We start from the raw sequence: 17,557 nt of genomic DNA, 5'->3' as shown, positions 1-17,557 counted from the left end.
ACTAATGCGGAAATGTAGAGAAATGAGCTTCAGACTGGAAAAATGGGGAAGGGAGAGAAATTGAAATATGCAGATTCACTTAATCCCTGCTTGAAAAGTAATATTTATCATGAAGCATCCCGTCAAAGGAGTGGGGGAGGGTGCTAGGCTAGATGGTGTTGGAGATAAGCAGTGTCCAGTGCACAGCGGAATGATGAAAAGTACGTGCCAACATGCTCTATATTACTTTATTTACACTTCAAAGCTGGTAATTTACAGAAAAAACATCTTCCCTCTGCCGGAGCAGAGAAAGGCATCCTCTCTCCTCTAAAGCACGGAGAGAATCAGCACTGAACTGCAAAGAACAGTGAAAAACAGGAAACCAGTGTACGTCACATCCAGTCTCCTTTCCCGTGAGAAAACCCAACAGCACTTGACTGTGGAATGTAAACATTGTCTTGTGACAAGCACTTCGCTGCTCAGTGAAGGAAGCAGAAACCAACATCCTCCCCCTTTCTGTGAACATCACTGGGCAGCGTGTTCGTACAATATCAGCACAAACCCAACTTCTGCACATAGGTACAGTGTTGATCCCTTGATACAATCTTGGACAATACATCAGCAGGGATTTCACTACCTGGCATATAGGACACCATTACGAGTCCCTTTTGAATACGTTCCCTAGCATGTTGCAACTTCAATTGCAAGTGCTTCGTGCTTTGCTTACAACCTTCAGAATTCAGCAAAGCCAAACATGCTTTGTTGTCCTGGTAAACCTGGATTGGACATTTGACAGGAATTTTTATGTCTTTGCACAATTGTAACAACCATTCACAATCCTTAAGTGAATAAGACAGTGCATTCAGTTCAGCTTCACAAGTACTTAAGCTAACTGTTGTTTGCTTCTTGCATGACCAATCAAATAGACCCTGATTGTACTTATAGCAAACTCCAGACGTACTTTTCCTGTCTGTAGTGTCACTTCCAAAACTTGCATCTGCAAATATCTCAAGACCACCAGACTTCTGATTGTTAAATCTCAGTCTGTAATGCATAGTGCCTTTCAAATACCGCGCTATGCGTTTTAGAGCTTTCCAATCCTTAACAGTAGGATTGTTGACTTGTCTGCTTAGCAAATTACAGCTAACAGCAATGTCAGGTCTTGAACATCTGGCAATGAAGTTTAGCTTGCCTAGCACACTTCTGTACAGTGTAGTATCAGAAAATGCTTCTCCAGTGTCATCTACCTGATAACCTGTTGTCATCGGTGTGTCTACAGGGTTGGCATCCATCAGGTTTAGTTTGCTTAACACATCAGCAATTTTACGTGACTGGCGTACTAGAATGTTACCATCTTGATCTCTCTCTATTTCCAGAGATAGGTAGTTGTTTACCTCACCAACATCTTTCATGTCAAAATGCTCTTTCAATTGAGCTAGGGCATTATTGTACATTGTGACATCCTTCCAAAAGAATAAAAGATCATCAACATAAAACAAACAATACAGTTTCTTTTGCCCCTCCTCTTTGACAAATACGCATGGATCAGCTTTCCCTTGCTTAAAACCTAGAGAAAACAATACTTCAGTGAGTTTTGTGTGCCAACACCGTGCACTTTGTTTGAGACCATAAAGGGACTTCTTCAGAGCACAAACAAATCCCTGTTTTACCTGTACGCCATCAGGTGGAAGCATATAAAGTGATTCATCTAGAGATCCGTACAGAAAAGCTGTATTCACATCATGGTGACTAATGTGTAGATTCTCTTCTGCAGCTAGCTTGAGCATAAGCCTAATGCTCTCATACCTCACGGTGGGTGAGTAGGTCTCGTGATAGTCTTCACCTGGTACCTGTGCAAAACCTCTGGCTACCAATCTGGCTTTGTGTCTGACTATCTTGCCATTTTGATCTGTCTTCGCTTTGAAGACCCATTTGCTTCCAAGCAGTTTCATTCCTGGAACTACTGGAACAAGGTCCCATGTTTTGTTCCTTTCCAAGGAATCAAGCTCAGCCTTCATGGCATTTAACCATGGCTCAGCTTCCTTTGAATCCAAATCCTGGATTTCTTGGAAACTTGAAGGTTCAAACACCTTCTTGGAGCTTTTAACAGCTGTTACTGCTATCTTAGCAAACTCATCAGCAAATCTCTTTGGAGGTCTGCCTTTTGTCGCTCTCTGTGACCTACGAATTAGCCTTAAGTCTTCAATACTCTCCTCTTCCTTCTTAGGAGAAAAGTGACCTATTGTGAACAATGGTTCCTCTAATTCTTGATCAGAGCTTTCAGAGGGTCGCATAGAGGCTTTCGCACTCTTGAAATCCTCTGAATCACCCGATTCAGTTTCAGACTCAGAATCAGAACCTTCATCAGTGGGTGTGGGTTGTTGCGGTTGCTTTTGACTATCCTCAGTTTCATCACTGTCATCAGGATAACATTGGAAAATTCCCACATTCTCCCCCCACTTGGCATTGTACTCAACACTTCTTGTGAGCTTAATTGTCTTAGAGTCAGTCATCATTATTCTGTAAGACCCTTTCTGATAACCTAGAAAGATACCATGCAATCCACGCTTGTCTAACTTGGAGTTTTGTGGTGAGTGAACCCACATGTCAGAACCAAAAATTTTCATGTGTTTGATGTATGGCTTCTTGCCAAACATCTTCTCATAGGGGGTACAACCAATCGCTGAAGATAACCTGCGATTATAACTGTAAGTGAAACATGAGAGAGCTTCGGCCCAATAACTCTCTGGAAGATTGGCATCATGCAGCAAGGTTTTTAACCCTTGAAGCAATGTCTGATTTGCTCGTTCCGCAAGTCCATTCTGCCATGGCGAGCGAGGACTAGACAAATCGTGTTGAATTCCTTTCTCAGTCAGAAAAGCTTCAAACTGCTGAGAAGTGAATTCTCCCCCGCGATCACTGAAAAGAGTCTTTACCTTCTTTCCATGCACATTTCCCAACCAAGCACAGAATTCCTTGAACCTTGGAAAAGCCTCTGATTTCTGCTTGAGATTGTACACATAAATATACCTGGAAAATGCATCAATGAGAACCATGAAGTACCTGTTTCCACCCAAAGAGGGCGCTAGTGGTCCAACCAAATCAGCATGAACAACCTGGTATGGTTCTGTAGCTTGCCTACTAGACACCTTACCTTTCGCAGCCATTTTCACCTTGTTTGCTGCGCATGCCTTGCACTTCATGTGGTACCTGCAGGGTTTAATAGTCATACCTTCAACCAAGGCAGGCATTTTAGATACTGCCTCAAAATGCAAATGACCAAATTTTCGATGAAAATCGTGAATACACTCTGCATGCAAACTTTTGTTAGAACCTGCAATGCAACAAGTGTCATCCTGCACAACATCATCAAAATACAAAACATACAAACGATCAACATATTCAGCATGCAATACATAATCATTTTTCTTTGTGATGATGCACCTTTTGTTCTTAAAGGAAACGTCAATTTTCCGCTCATTCAGCTGTCCAACGCTGAGCAGATTATGCTTGGCATCTGGCACATAAAGCACATCCTGTATCGATAAGTCCAAACTGTGAAGAACAACAGTTCCGTAGCCTTTACTGGGGATTGTGTGGTCATCCGCCTGGTGAATCGCACCTTCCTGCGGTGTAAAAGATACGAACAGTCGCTTATCGTTGCACATGTGATGCGTTGCAGCCGAATCAACAACGAAGAAAGATCTAGACGTCTTCTGGACCTCTGCAACCTTTGGAGTGAAGCGTGAGACCATTGCCTTGTGCTGCGTTGTCCTGGACACCGGACCTTTGCCTTTGCCTCGGCCTTTTCCACGCGATGAGCTTTCGCTGCGCTGCTCTGTCTTGGCCCTGGGATATCTGCATTCCCTCTTCATATGGCCTAGACGTCCACACGTGTAGCATTTCACTGCCTTCAAAGCTTTGGCGCCATCTGGTGGTTCCACTGCACTCTGGGATGACGTCTGTGAAGTCTCCCCCTTGCCCATGCAGCTATCACCCTGGCGGTCTGCTTCATTCTGAATCATGGCAGTATCACAGGCTACTCTGAGCTGAGCATGTGGCTGATTGGCATCAGATTCCCCACTTGCATCAGCCAGCCTTCTGCAGCTAGCCATCATGACTCTGGCATTAGCCTTCTGCGTCATCTCTGCTGCTTTAAATCAAGCTGCTTTATACAAGCTGCGTCTGTGTACAGCTGCAGCTGCTTCATTCCAAAAGCAAGTTCAAAAGTACTTTCGATTTCCAGCCTCTGCCTGTGAACCTGTGCCTTTCTGCTTAACTGCTTTGCTTATCTGCAGCTGCTTCAAACCGCATTCCAAAGGCAAGTTCAAAAGTGAAAGTTCTCTCTGCTGTCTTAAATTCATGCTGCGACACTGCTGCAGCTGCTTTACTTTCGATTTCCCCCAGCATAGGAAAAATTTATCCTTCTAGCCTTTTGCCTGTGCCACGGCAAAACCGGCTATAAAAGTTCAAAGTCCAGCCATAAAGCCATTAATTAGAAGCTGGCAGGCTGCCCGGAGCTGTAGCACATACCTCATCAAATCGTCTTGACGCGCAGAGATATCGTCCGATCCGGCCCTCTGCATTCCGATCCTTTGCCGGCACTCCAATTCTTTGCTCCTTTGTTCCTTTGCCAGGAGCCCGACTTCTGGAGTCCATTCTCAAAACACTGCGTTTTTCTGGGCCCATAACCAAATGTTGGAGATAAGCAGTGTCCAGTGCACAGCGGAATGATGAAAAGTACGTGCCAACATGCTCTATATTACTTTATTTACACTTCAAAGCTGGTAATTTACAGAAAAAACATCTTCCCTCTGCCGGAGCAGAGAAAGGCATCCTCTCTCCTCTAAAGCACGGAGAGAATCAGCACTGAACTGCAAAGAACAGTGAAAAACAGGAAACCAGTGTACGTCACATCCAGTCTCCTTTCCCGTGAGAAAACCCAACAGCACTTGACTGTGGAATGTAAACATTGTCTTGTGACAAGCACTTCGCTGCTCAGTGAAGGAAGCAGAAACCAACAGATGGATCCTCTTTTCTTTTTTTTTTTTGTTCTCTCAGAGATATGTGCTTTCCATTTTTGCTTAAAAAGCAGCAGATGTGAGATCAAAATTAAAGTGCACGTCTCTCCTAATCGATACTGAGATGCTTCCATCTAGAAAGGGAGAATAAGGCTGCAATCCTAACTGTGGCTGCATTCCTGTGACAATTTATGCCATTTCCCTGATGTTCCCCTAACTCTTAATTTCTGCATTATATTTGAGATTCCACATGATGCAAAAGTCACATCTGGAAACCTGGCAGAATATAATGGAAAGTTGGTGTACATTTTCCATGTCAATTGGTTCCAGAAATAATCAACTTGCAACCGTATTAACCCAGAGAATCAGAGACTAAAATGGATCAAATTTTGGGCAACATACCAGCGTTTAGTTCATTCCTGCCATTTTCATGATGGAATCATGGGAGAACAGAAGGGTGAGGGAGTAGTGACGTTGTCCAATGATGCTCGTGCCACACCACACCCACTGGTGTGAAGGAAACTGAGTGGTATACCCATCAAATATCCGCAGTTTTTTTTTTAAGACTTTTATTGATACGACAAGAAAAAAGAAAAAAAAACACAAATACCAAATTACACACAAGAATAAACATAGACACATAATTTTCTTAGCAAACAATAAAACATCTATTGGTCTTAACACTAAAGACCCAACCTCCCGTCTATTCCATATTTCAAATTCATATTACTTATTGCCAATACACACTTTTATCATAATTAAACTTATTCTTAATAAATCTAATTTCTTATATCTACCTTGCAACTATTACTGAAGTTCCTCGAATGCTACAACAGAATTTAAACTACTATATTTATTTTTCAGATATTCTTTGAAAACCTCCCATTTTGAAACAAATTTCTGTTTTGATTTATTCTTTATTTTTTCTGATAAACCATCTAGTTCGGCATATTCCGTCAGCTTTTGGATCCAATCTTGTATAGAGGGGATTTCATTACTCTTCCAATTTACTGTGATCAAAACTCTTGCTGCCACCATCACATATAAAAAAATTCCCTTCCTCTTTTGTGGAATATCCAAATCTGTTATTCCCAGGAGGCAGGCCTCTGTTTTTTTATTGAAAGAGATCTTTAGCATTTTTTGCAGTTCTACATGGATACTCTCCCAGAATACCTGTATTTTCCTACATATCCACCACATATGGTAGAATGTTCCTGAGTTCCGCAGTTCCAAAATGCACCAGGTACTCCAATATAGAGAGTGCCCTGTTGCTCCTTGTATGGATGCATGCGCCATCTTCAGTCGAGCTGAAGGCATATGAGAGCAACAGGGAGAAGAAGATGCCAAAGAGAGTTGGAAAGAGAACACAGCCCTGTTTCACACTGCTTTTTATAAAGAAGGCGTCTTAGGATGAACTGCCATATTGGATGGTGCTGCATATGTCCTTGTGAAAGAACGCAATCACCTTGTGGCAGGTGGACCTCCCAACTGAAAGCCTCCATCTGCCCCAGGTGCAACAAAACATGCCTCTCCCGCACCAGTGGGCATTGTGGTCTAAACCACCGAGCCTCTTGGGCTTGCCGATTGGAAGGTCAGCGGTTTGAATCCACACGACGGTGTGAGCTCCCGTTGCTCTGTCCCAGCTCCTGCCAACCTAGAAGTTCAAAAGCATGCCAGTGCAAGTAGATAAATAGGTACAGTGGTACCTCAGGTTAAGAACTTAATTCGTTCCGGAGGTCCATTCTTAACCTGAAACTGTTCTTAACCTAGGTACCACTTTAGCTAATGGGGCCTCCCGCCGCCGCCACGTAATTTCTGTTCTCATCCTGAAGCAAAGTTCTTAACCCGAGGTAATATTTCTGGGTTAGCGGAGTCTGTAACCTGAAGTGTCTGTAACCTGAAGCATCTGTAACTAGAGGTACCACTGTATTTCCCAACTTTCCCCCTCATTTGCCTCTGAGCTGTGACTCCCTGCAAACCACTGTTGTAAATCTATACTGTCTTCCTTTTCCTCCTCCCTGGTCTCCATCACTTCTCCTCAGGTCAGGGATTTTCTTTTTTTTTTTTTTTTGTAATTGTAGTATTTGCTGCTTGCCTGTGTAAGGATTCAATAAACACACAAGACGTAACCGGCTGTAAAGGTAAAGGTAAAGGTAAAGGTACCCCTGCCCATAAGGGCCAGTCGTGTCCGACTCTAGGGTTGCGCGCTCATCTCGCTCTAGAGGCCGTGAGCCAGCGCTGTCCGAAGACACTTCCGGGTCACGTGGCCAGCATGACAAAGCTGCAACTGGCAAGCCAGCGCAGCACATAGAATGTCGTTTACCTTCCCGCTATAAAGCTGTCCTATTTATCTACTTGCACTTTTGAACTGCTAGGTGGGCAGGAGCTGGGACCGAAAGACGGGAGCTCACCCCGCTGCGGGGATTCGAACCGCTGACCATACGATCAGCAAGTCCTAGGCACTGAGGTTTTACCCACAGCGCCACCCGCGTACGTTTGAATAAATAAAGTATACTATTCATTGTATTAAATTGTAGATTTCAGCAGAAGTAGCTCATAAAGTTCAACGAAAAAGGTAGAAGACCCAGTGGATCACTTCATTCTCTAATCAGTTCGTGCATAAGGTCCATATATGTGTGTCTATTCCACCTGTCTGTTCATAGAGTCCAACGATCCACATGAAAGGTTGTTACAGTTCCACAGCATCCTTTCACAGAGTCTAAGACAAGGATTTCCGGAATAGTAGCCTTGTTTCACCGTCCTGGGCTTCATCAGTAGTACAGTGGTGCCTCGCAAGACGAAATTAATTCGTTCCGCAAGAAAATCAATCAATGTGTTCCTATGGAAACCGCCTTCAGACCAGGTCTGGGGACAGTCTGTCCCCCGACCTCTTCTGAAGGCTGGGGGGGGGACAAGGGCTTTTCTTCCCACCCCCAGCATTTTAAAAAAACCTGGGACAGCAGAGGACTTCTCCGCTGTCCCGGGGTTTTTTAAAATGCTGGCGGGCGGCAGCGCTGCCGCCCGCCAGCATTTTAAAATCGCCCGGGACAGCGGACTTCTCCGCTGTCCCCGGGCGATTTTAAAGCCCCCGGGAAGGCAGGCAGGGGGGAGCAAAGACTTTCGCCCCCCCCGCCGGCCTTCAGAAGAGGTCCAGGACCTCTTCTGAAGGCCGGCAGGGGGCGAAAGTCTTTGCTCCCCCCCGCCTGCCTTCAAAAACCGTCCGGGATAGCGGAGAAACGCGCTGCGTTTCTCCTCTCTCCCGGGAAGGCAGGCAGGGGGGAGCAAAGACTTTTGCTCCCCGCCGGCCTTCAGAAGAGGTCCAGGCAAAAGTTTTTGCTCCCCCCGGCTGCCTTTAAAAGCCGTCTGGGATAGCGGGAAGCGCTTCCCTGCTATCCCGGACTGCTTTTAAAATGCTGGCAGTGGGGAGCAAAGCCTTTCGGCCCCCGCCGGCCTTCCTGGACCTCTTCTGAAGGCTGGAGGGGGGGAAAAGGCTTTGCTCCCCACCGCCAGCATTTAAAAGAGGTCCCCGGAGATTGCCCTATGGGCTTTCTTCTTGCGAAGCAAGCCCATAGGGAAATTCGTCTTGCGAAGCGCCTCCAAAACGGAAAACCCTTTCGTCTAGCGGGTTTTCCGTCTTGCGAGGCATTCGTCTTGCGGGGCACCACTGTACAAATTCTAGATAATGCAGATAAATACAAGATCGTAATCTCACATATTTTTACAGCAAAAATAATATACAAACCCTCAACAACCATACATACCATATATGATATCACAGGACAGTGGATCTCACAGCATAGTAGTTGCTGCTGTAAGCCTGTGTAAGGAAGCAGAATCAGGGAGAAATCTAAGGATGCTCTGGTGCTATTCAAGCTGCCTGAAAGCATCCATGGAGAAAATATGTTTGTTATTAATATCTTTGAAAAGGAGGCTTGAGGAGGGGTAGTAAGGGTGCCGGTACAAAGAAGCGAAAGGAGATAAATGGAGGCCTGCATTTCTGGAAGCAATGGACCCTGCGAACAAATACCCATTTGAAGCCTTTCTTCGCTGGTCGGTGCACATTAGCGTTCTGGGGGGCCCCACGCTGTTTTCTTTCCGCAGCGGCAGGAATAGTAAAAGATAAGAGGGACCACTTTGAACCAAAGGGGAGAGCACTCCACATGAGAAGGTAGGCCCAGAGAAATGGCTGCCTTTGTAGGAATGTTCCCAGTGCCTTGGCTGCCGCTCCCGCAAAATACGGAAAGGACTTTGAAAGAATAAAAGAAGACAGGGCTTCTCTCATGGAAAAGGAAAAGGGGGCAGGGGAAAATCTTTCTGACCGGGTTCTAGCAGCAGGTTGTGAAATCTGTTTTGTCCTCTCCAGGAAAATGCGCAAGGGATTCTTGGAGCAAATCCACACAAATGCTACACAGTCCAATGCAGCCACTTGTGAGCTCTTCAGACTGGAAATGTGGGCAGAATATGGGCCCATAAAACAGAACCACATAACAGGGCTGGGAGTGTCAGAAGCCCTGCAGAGTTAGTATAGAATCCAATCTCAAATATCAAATACCTTTATTGGCACCACAGTATAAAACATTTAAAATCACTGGGATAATTTAAAGGACAAGGGTGATGCTGTCAAAGGTCATAAGGTCACACTGTGATCATGTGCACTTATATATTATGCTTCGCCCTGTCTGTTCCCTGAAGGGATGGTTTGTTAGGAATCCCTTCAGGTAAAATTGTGGCTAAAAAGGAAGCTACAGGAGCAGTGATATCTTTGTCCTGCTCTGCCAGGAGAAACCTTGTTTGGCATCTTCTTGGAGTTACCGGTATATGCTGGAGGTCCAACATTTTGCTCAGCATCAGTTGGCGAGGTCTGCTGTGTAAAGAGCAATCTAAGAGAATGTGGTCCATTGAATCAGGTACTCCTTAGTTGCAGGCACACAAACAGGCTTGATATGGAGTATGTGTGAATCTGCCTTTGGTCACTGCAGAAGGGAAAGCATTTAATCTCGCGAGCATAAAAGCTCTTCGGTGGGAGGGGAGTAGTAGATCTTTTAGATATTTGGCACAGGTTCCATAAGGTGTTCTGATAACTAAGGCCTCTGGAGAACAAGATCTTGGAGTATGAGGTAACTGTTGGAGATAAGCAGTGTCCAGTGCACAGCGGAATGATGAAAAGTACGTGCCAACATGCTCTATATTACTTTATTTACACTTCAAAGCTGGTAATTTACAGAAAAACATTTTCCCTCTGCTGGAGCAGAGAAAGGCATCCTCTCTCCTCTAAAGCACGGAGAGAATCACACTGAACTGCAAAGAACAGTGAAAAACAGGAAACCAGTGTACGTCACATCCAGTCTCCTTTCCCGTGAGAAAACCCAACAGCACTTGACTGTTGAATGTAAACATTGTCTTGTGACAAGCACTTCGCTGCTCAGTGAAGGAAGCAGAAACCAACATCCTCCCCCTTTCTGTGAACATCACTGGGCAGCGTGTTCGTACAATATCAGTACAAACCCAACTTCTGCACATAGGTACAGTGTTGATCCCTTGATACAATCTTGGACAATACATCAGCAGGAATTTCATTACCTGGCATATAGGACACCGTTACGAGTCCCTTTTGAATACGTTCCCTAGCATGTTGCAACTTCAATTGCAAGTGCTTCGTGCTTTGCTTACAACCTTCAGAATTCAGCAAAGCCAAACATGCTTTGTTGTCCTGGTAAACCTGGATTGGACATTTGACAGGAATTTTCATGTCTTTGCACAATTGTAACAACCATTCACAATCCTTAAGTGAATAAGATAGTGCATTCAGTTCAGCTTCACAAGTACTTAAGCTAACTGTTGTTTGCTTCTTGCATGACCAATCAAATAGACCCTGATTGTACTTATAGCAAACTCCAGACGTACTTTTCCTGTCTGTAGTGTCACTTCCAAAACTTGCATCTGCAAATATCTCAAGACCACCAGACTTCTGATTGTTAAATCTCAGTCTGTAATGCATAGTGCCTTTCAAATACCGCGCTATGCGTTTCAGAGCTTTCCAATCCTTAACAGTAGGATTGTTGACTTGTCTGCTTAGCAAATTACAGCTAACAGCAATGTCTGGTCTTGAACATCTGGCAATGAAGTTTAGCTTGCCTAGCACACTTCTGTACAGTGTAGTATCAGAAAATGCTTCTCCAGTGTCATCTACCTGATAACCTGTTGTCATCGGTGTGTCTACAGGGTTAGCATCCATCAGGTTTAGTTTGCTTAACACATCAGCAATTTTACGTGACTGGTGTACTAGAATGTTACCATCTTGATCTCTCTCTATTTCCAGAGATAGGTAGTTGTTTACCTCACCAAGATCTTTCATGTCAAAGTGCTCTTTCAATTGAGCTAGGGCATTATTGTACATTGTGACATCCTTCCAAAAGAATAAAAGATCATCAACATAAAACAAACAATACAGTTTCTTTTGCCCCTCCTCTTTGACAAATACACATGGATCAGCTTTCCCTTGCTTAAAACCTAGAGAAAACAATACTTCAGTGAGTTTTGTGTGCCAACACCGTGCACTTTGTTTGAGACCATAAAGGGACTTCTTCAGAGCACAAACAAATCCCTGTTTTACCTGTACGCCATCAGGTGGAAGCATATAAAGTGATTCATCTAGAGATCCGTACAGAAAAGCTGTATTCACATCATGGTGACTAATGTGTAGATTCTCTTCTGCAGCTAGCTTGAGCATAAGCCTAATGCTCTCATACCTCACGGTGGGTGAGTAGGTCTCGTGATAGTCTTCACCTGGTACCTGTGCATAACCTCTGGCTACCAATCTGGCTTTGTGCCTGACTATCTTGCCATTTTGATCTGTCTTCGCTTTGAAGACCCATTTGCTTCCAAGCAGTTTCATTCCTGGAACTACTGGAACAAGGTCCCATGTTTTGTTCCTTTCCAAGGAATCAAGCTCAGCCTTCATGGCATTTAACCATGGCTCAGCTTCCTTTGAATCCAAATCCTGGATTTCTTGGAAACTTGAAGGTTCAAATACCTTCTTGGAGCTTTTAACAGCTGTTACTGCTATCTTAGCAAACTCATCAGCAAATCTCTTTGGAGGTCTGCCTTTTGTCGCTCTCTGTGACCTACGAATTAGCCTTAAGTCTTCAATACTCTCCTCTTCCTTCTTAGGAGAAAAGTGACCTATTGTGAACAATGGTTCCTCTAATTCTTGATCAGAGCTTTCAGAGGGTCGCATAGAGGCTTTCGCACTCTTGAAATCCTCTGAATCACCCGATTCAGTTTCAGACTCAGAATCAGAACCTTCATCAGTGGGTGTGGGTTGTTGCGGTTGCTTTTGACTATCCTCAGTTTCATCACTGTCATCAGGATAACATTGGAAAATTCCCACATTCTCCCCCCACTTGGCATTGTACTCAACACTTCTTGTGAGCTTAATTTCCTTAGAGTCAGTCATCATTATTCTGTAAGACCCTTTCTGATAACCTAGAAAGATACCATGCAATCCACGCTTGTCTAACTTGGAGCTTTGTGGTGAGTGAACCCACATGTCAGAACCAAAAATTTTCATGTGTTTGATGTATGGCTTCTTGCCAAACATCTTCTCATAGGGGGTACAACCAATCGCTGAAGATAACCTGCGATTATAACTGTAAGTGAAACATGAGAGAGCTTCGGCCCAATAACTCTCTGGAAGATTGGCATCATGCAGCAAGGTTTTTAACCCTTGAAGCAATGTTTGATTTGCTCGTTCCGCAAGTCCATTCTGCCATGGCGAGCGAGGACTAGACAAATCGTGTTGAATTCCTTTCTCAGTCAGAAAAGCTTCAAACTGCTGAGAAGTGAATTCTCCCCCGCGATCAGTGAAAAGAATTTTTATCTTCTTACCATACACATTTTCCAACCAAGCACAGAATTCCTTGAACCTTGGAAAAGCCTCTGATTTCTGCTTGAGATTGTACACATAAATATACCTGGAAAATGCATCAATGAGAACCATGAAGTACCTGTTTCCACCCAAAGAGGGCGCTAGTGGTCCAACCAAATCAGCATGAACAACCTGGTATGGTTCTGTAGCTTGCCTACTAGACACCTTACCTTTCGCAGCCATTTTTACCTTGTTTGCTGCGCATGCCTTGCACTTCATGTGGTACCTGCAGGGTTTAATAGTCATACCTTCAACCAAGGCAGGCATTTTAGATACTGCCTCAAAATGCAAATGACCAAATTTTTGATGAAAATCGTGAATACATTCTGCATGCAAACTTTTGTTAGAACCTGCAATGCAACAAGTGTCATCCTGCACAACATCATCAAAATACAAAACATACAAACGATCAACATATTCAGCATGCAATACATAATCATTTTTCTTTGTGATGATGCACCTTTTGTTCTTAAAGGAAACGTCAATTTTCCGCTCATTCAGCTGTCCAACGCTGAGCAGATTATGCTTGGCATCTGGCACATAAAGCACATCCTGTATCGATAAGTCCAAACTGTGAAGAACAACAGTTCCGTAGCCTTTACTGGGAATTGTGTGGTCATCCGCCTGGTGAATCGCACCTTCCTGCGGTGTAAAAGACACGAACAGTCGCTTATCGTTGCACATGTGATGCGTTGCAGCCGAATCAACAACGAAGAAAGATCTAGACGTCTTCTGGACCTCTGCAACCTTTGGAGTGAAGCGTGAGACCATTGCCTTGTGCTGCGTTGTCCTGGACACCGGACCTTTGCCTTTGCCTCGGCCTTTTCCACGCGATGAGCTTTCGCTGCGCTGCTCTGTCTTGGCCCTGGGATATTTGCATTCCCTCTTCATATGGCCTAGACGTCCACACGAGTAGCATTTCACTGCCTTCAAAGCTTTGGCGCCATCTGGTGGTTCCACTGCACTCTGGGATGACGTCTGTGAAGTCTCCCCCTTGCCCATGCAGCTATCACCCTGGCGGTCTGCTTCATTCTGAATCATGGCAGTATCACAGGCTACTGTGAGTTGAGCATTTGGCTGATTGGCATCAAATTCCCCACTTGCATCAGCCAGCCTTCTGCAGCTAGCCATCATGACTCTGGCATTAGCCTTCTGCGTCATCTTTGCTGCTTTAAATCAGGCTGCTTTATACAAGCTGTGTCTGTGTACAGCTGCTTCAATCCAAAAGCAAATTCAAAAGTACTTTCGATTTCCAGCCTCTGCCTGTGAACCTGTGCCTTTCTGCTTAACTGCTTTGCTTATCTGCAGCTGCTTCAAACCGCATTCCAAAGGCAAGTTCAAAAGTGAAAGTTCTCTCTGCTGTCTTAAATTCATGCTGCGACACTGCTGCAGCTGCTTTACTTTCGATTTCCCCCAGCATAGGAAAAATTTATCCTTCTAGCCTTTTGCCTGTGCCACGGCAAAACCGGCTATAAAAGTTCAAAGTCCAGCCATAAAGCCATTAATTAGAAGCTGGCAGGCTGCCCGGAGCTGTAGCACATACCTCATCAAATCATCTTGACGCGCAGAGATATCGTCCGATCCGGCCCTCTGCATTCCGATCCTTTGCCGGCACTCCAATTCTTTGCTCCTTTGTTCCTTTGCCAGGAGCCCGACTTCTGGAGTCCATTCTCAAAACACTGCGTTTTTCTGGGCCCATAACCAAATGTTGGAGATAAGCAGTGTCCAGTGCACAGCGGAATGATGAAAAGTACGTGCCAACATGCTCTATATTACTTTATTTACACTTCAAAGCTGGTAATTTACAGAAAAACATTTTCCCTCTGCTGGAGCAGAGAAAGGCATCCTCTCTCCTCTAAAGCACGGAGAGAATCACACTGAACTGCAAAGAACAGTGAAAAACAGGAAACCAGTGTACGTCACATCCAGTCTCCTTTCCCATGAGAAAACCCAACAGCACTTGACTGTTGAATGTAAACATTGTCTTGTGACAAGCACTTCGCTGCTCAGTGAAGGAAGCAGAAACCAACAGTAACAAGCACTGTCTTTCTTTATATATATATTAGTTTTTAACATTTCATTTTCAAGTAATTAAACATACTTCTACATCTTATACAATTTTTTGGGACTTCCATCAATCACGTCTGAAAATTTTCCAATCTATTCACTTAATATACATTTCTTACTTTCACTATTACCTTTAAATCTCATAACTAATATCTCTCTTCTTTCTCTATTTTGCAATATTTCATATATTTCTCCTTCCAAAACTTCTTGTAGTCCTACTAACGTAATTTGTTGATTACAGTTGCTCTTCAAATAGTTCATTTATTTCTTCCAATCTTCTGTAAATCTCTGGTCCCGCCAGTTTCGAATCCTTCCTGTGAGTCCATTAATTTTGTCTGCCATTCTTCTTTCGTCAGAATTTCTTCTTGCTTCCATTTCTAGGCTAACAATGCTCTTGCCACTGTTGTTGCATATAGAAACAATTTAACATCTTGTCTATTAATATCCTTACCTATAATACCAAGTAAAAATGCTTCTGGTTTTTTAAAGAATGTATATTTCAACATCTTTTTCATCTCATAACAAGCACTGTCTTTCACAGTCGTAGAGCTGCTGCTTGATTATTTGGAATATGTAACTTTTGTCACACACTTCAGGCCTCTCGAGAGCAATGCCCAAACTGCGAATTTTATCTTGAATTGCTCTTAGTATAGAATCATAGAATTGTAGAAATGGAAGGGGCCATTTGCCCAATGTGGGACTTGAACCCACAACCTTGAGATTAAGAGTCTCCTGCTCTAGTGTCACGTTACTGCCAGTCAGTGTAGAAAATAATGAGCCAGATGGAACAATGGCCTGAACCCCTTTGGGAGTTCTTTATGAGCCAGAAAAAAAACCTCACAATTGGCGTGCTGGATCAGGCCCATTCCAGCATCTTGGACAGGAGTCCAATAACACACTGCTCACCTGCAGTCCCTAGCAATTGGGATTCAGAGCTAAACTAAATACTGTATTTTTTGCTCTATAAGACTCACTTTTTCCCTCCTAAACAGTAAGGGGAAATGTGTGTGCATCTTTTGGAGCGAATGCAGGCTGCGCAGCTATCACAGAAGCCAGAACAGCAAGAGGGATCGCTGCTTTCACTGCGCAGCGATCCCACTTGCTGTTCTAGCTTCTGAGATTCAGAATATTTTTTTTCTTGTTTTCCTCCTCCAAAAACTAGGTGTGTCTTGTGGTCTGGTGCGTCTTATAGAGCGAAAAATACGGTAAACTCCAGCCATTGTGGAGAGGGAGACAACTCAGGTGAAGAGAATGAAACAGTGGCAAAGGAGCGTATCCTTTCCTGAGGGAAAGCTTGAGACGTGGTAACAGCATGCACTTGTGGGAAAACCTGAGGAGAGGCCCCTCTGCCTGTCCCTGACAGATATTATTATTACATTGGAATAGTTACTTTACCCAGATGACTCTGTGGACCTGTTCCTGCATCCACCTTAGTTGCTATTCATGGATACGGGTAGAGATGGAAAGGCCCCCGGAAAAATGAGGGGGGACACACAGGTTTTTTGCCATTCTTTTCCAAAGCCATTTTTTTTCCAGAAAAATTGAGGGGTGGTATCCAAACTATATCAAACTGTTTTGGGTTTTTTGGGTTTTTTTGTTTGTTTTTTCTGGAAAAAAGCGGCTTTGGGAAAAATGGGGGAAAGGGGGGCATGGAAAAAATGGGACCCCCCCCCCAATTTTTCTGGGTTTTTTTTTTCCCAGGCCTTCCCATCTCTAGATATGGGTGACGTTCCCAGCTATGGGTGCTGAAGGGAGATCCTTTAAAACAGCCAATCCATGTCTGCAAAGCGGTGTGTCCAAAAAAAAGGGGGGGTGTTGCTTCCCACTGCTACCCTGGGACAAACACCGGCCTTAGAGAAGGAAATACAACTTCCTCTGGCACTTAATCTTTTTTAAAGACTAGTGGATTTAGACATACCATTAACACTTCCCTGGTGCATAAAGTCTTGTAGCAGAGACCGAGGTCAAACGCTCTGGTTTCTGTGAGCTAATCTTATTATCACTCTTGTGGCACATCTAAGCTGCACGAAGAGCACCAAGACCCTCTTTGCCTGTGGCTACGCACTTCACCACAAGACAAGCTTTGTAGCGCTGTCAGAAACAAAGAGAACACGAGGCTATCTTCATCACTTCGCTCCTCAGACTTGAGGAAGGATCTCCCAGGAACGAAGAAGATCTGCCGAGGCTGTGACTGATCAGGATGTCTGAACCTCGTGCGGTGGGGATTGTGTGGAGGCAGAGCTGTAGCTATGGGGGTTTTCTTTGCCCTGGGTGAAACCTCCAGAGGGGCGCCATTGAGGCTCCCTTCCTGTGTGTGTGTGTGTGTGTGTGTGTGTGTACGAAAATGCACGTGGGTGGGTGCCAAACTGGGTCTTTGACCTGGGTAAAATAAAGCTTAGATTTGCACCGGTGAATGGAAGGATGTAGTCACTGTGGCGATCACACAGGGTCCCCGGATGTTTCACCGTCTATTGATCCCTGTGCCACCACTTTATTTCTCGCTGCCACCACCCAGGCCCTACCTGGTACAATACTGAGTCCAGTCAGGGTTAAATTGGAACAT

Source organism: Podarcis gaigeae, assembly GCF_964106915.1.
Source record: "Podarcis gaigeae genome assembly, chromosome: 3".
NCBI classification, from domain to species: domain Eukaryota; kingdom Metazoa; phylum Chordata; class Lepidosauria; order Squamata; family Lacertidae; genus Podarcis; species Podarcis gaigeae.
The sequence above is the reverse complement of the archived record's forward strand: the minus strand, read 5'-3'. Positions refer to the sequence as shown.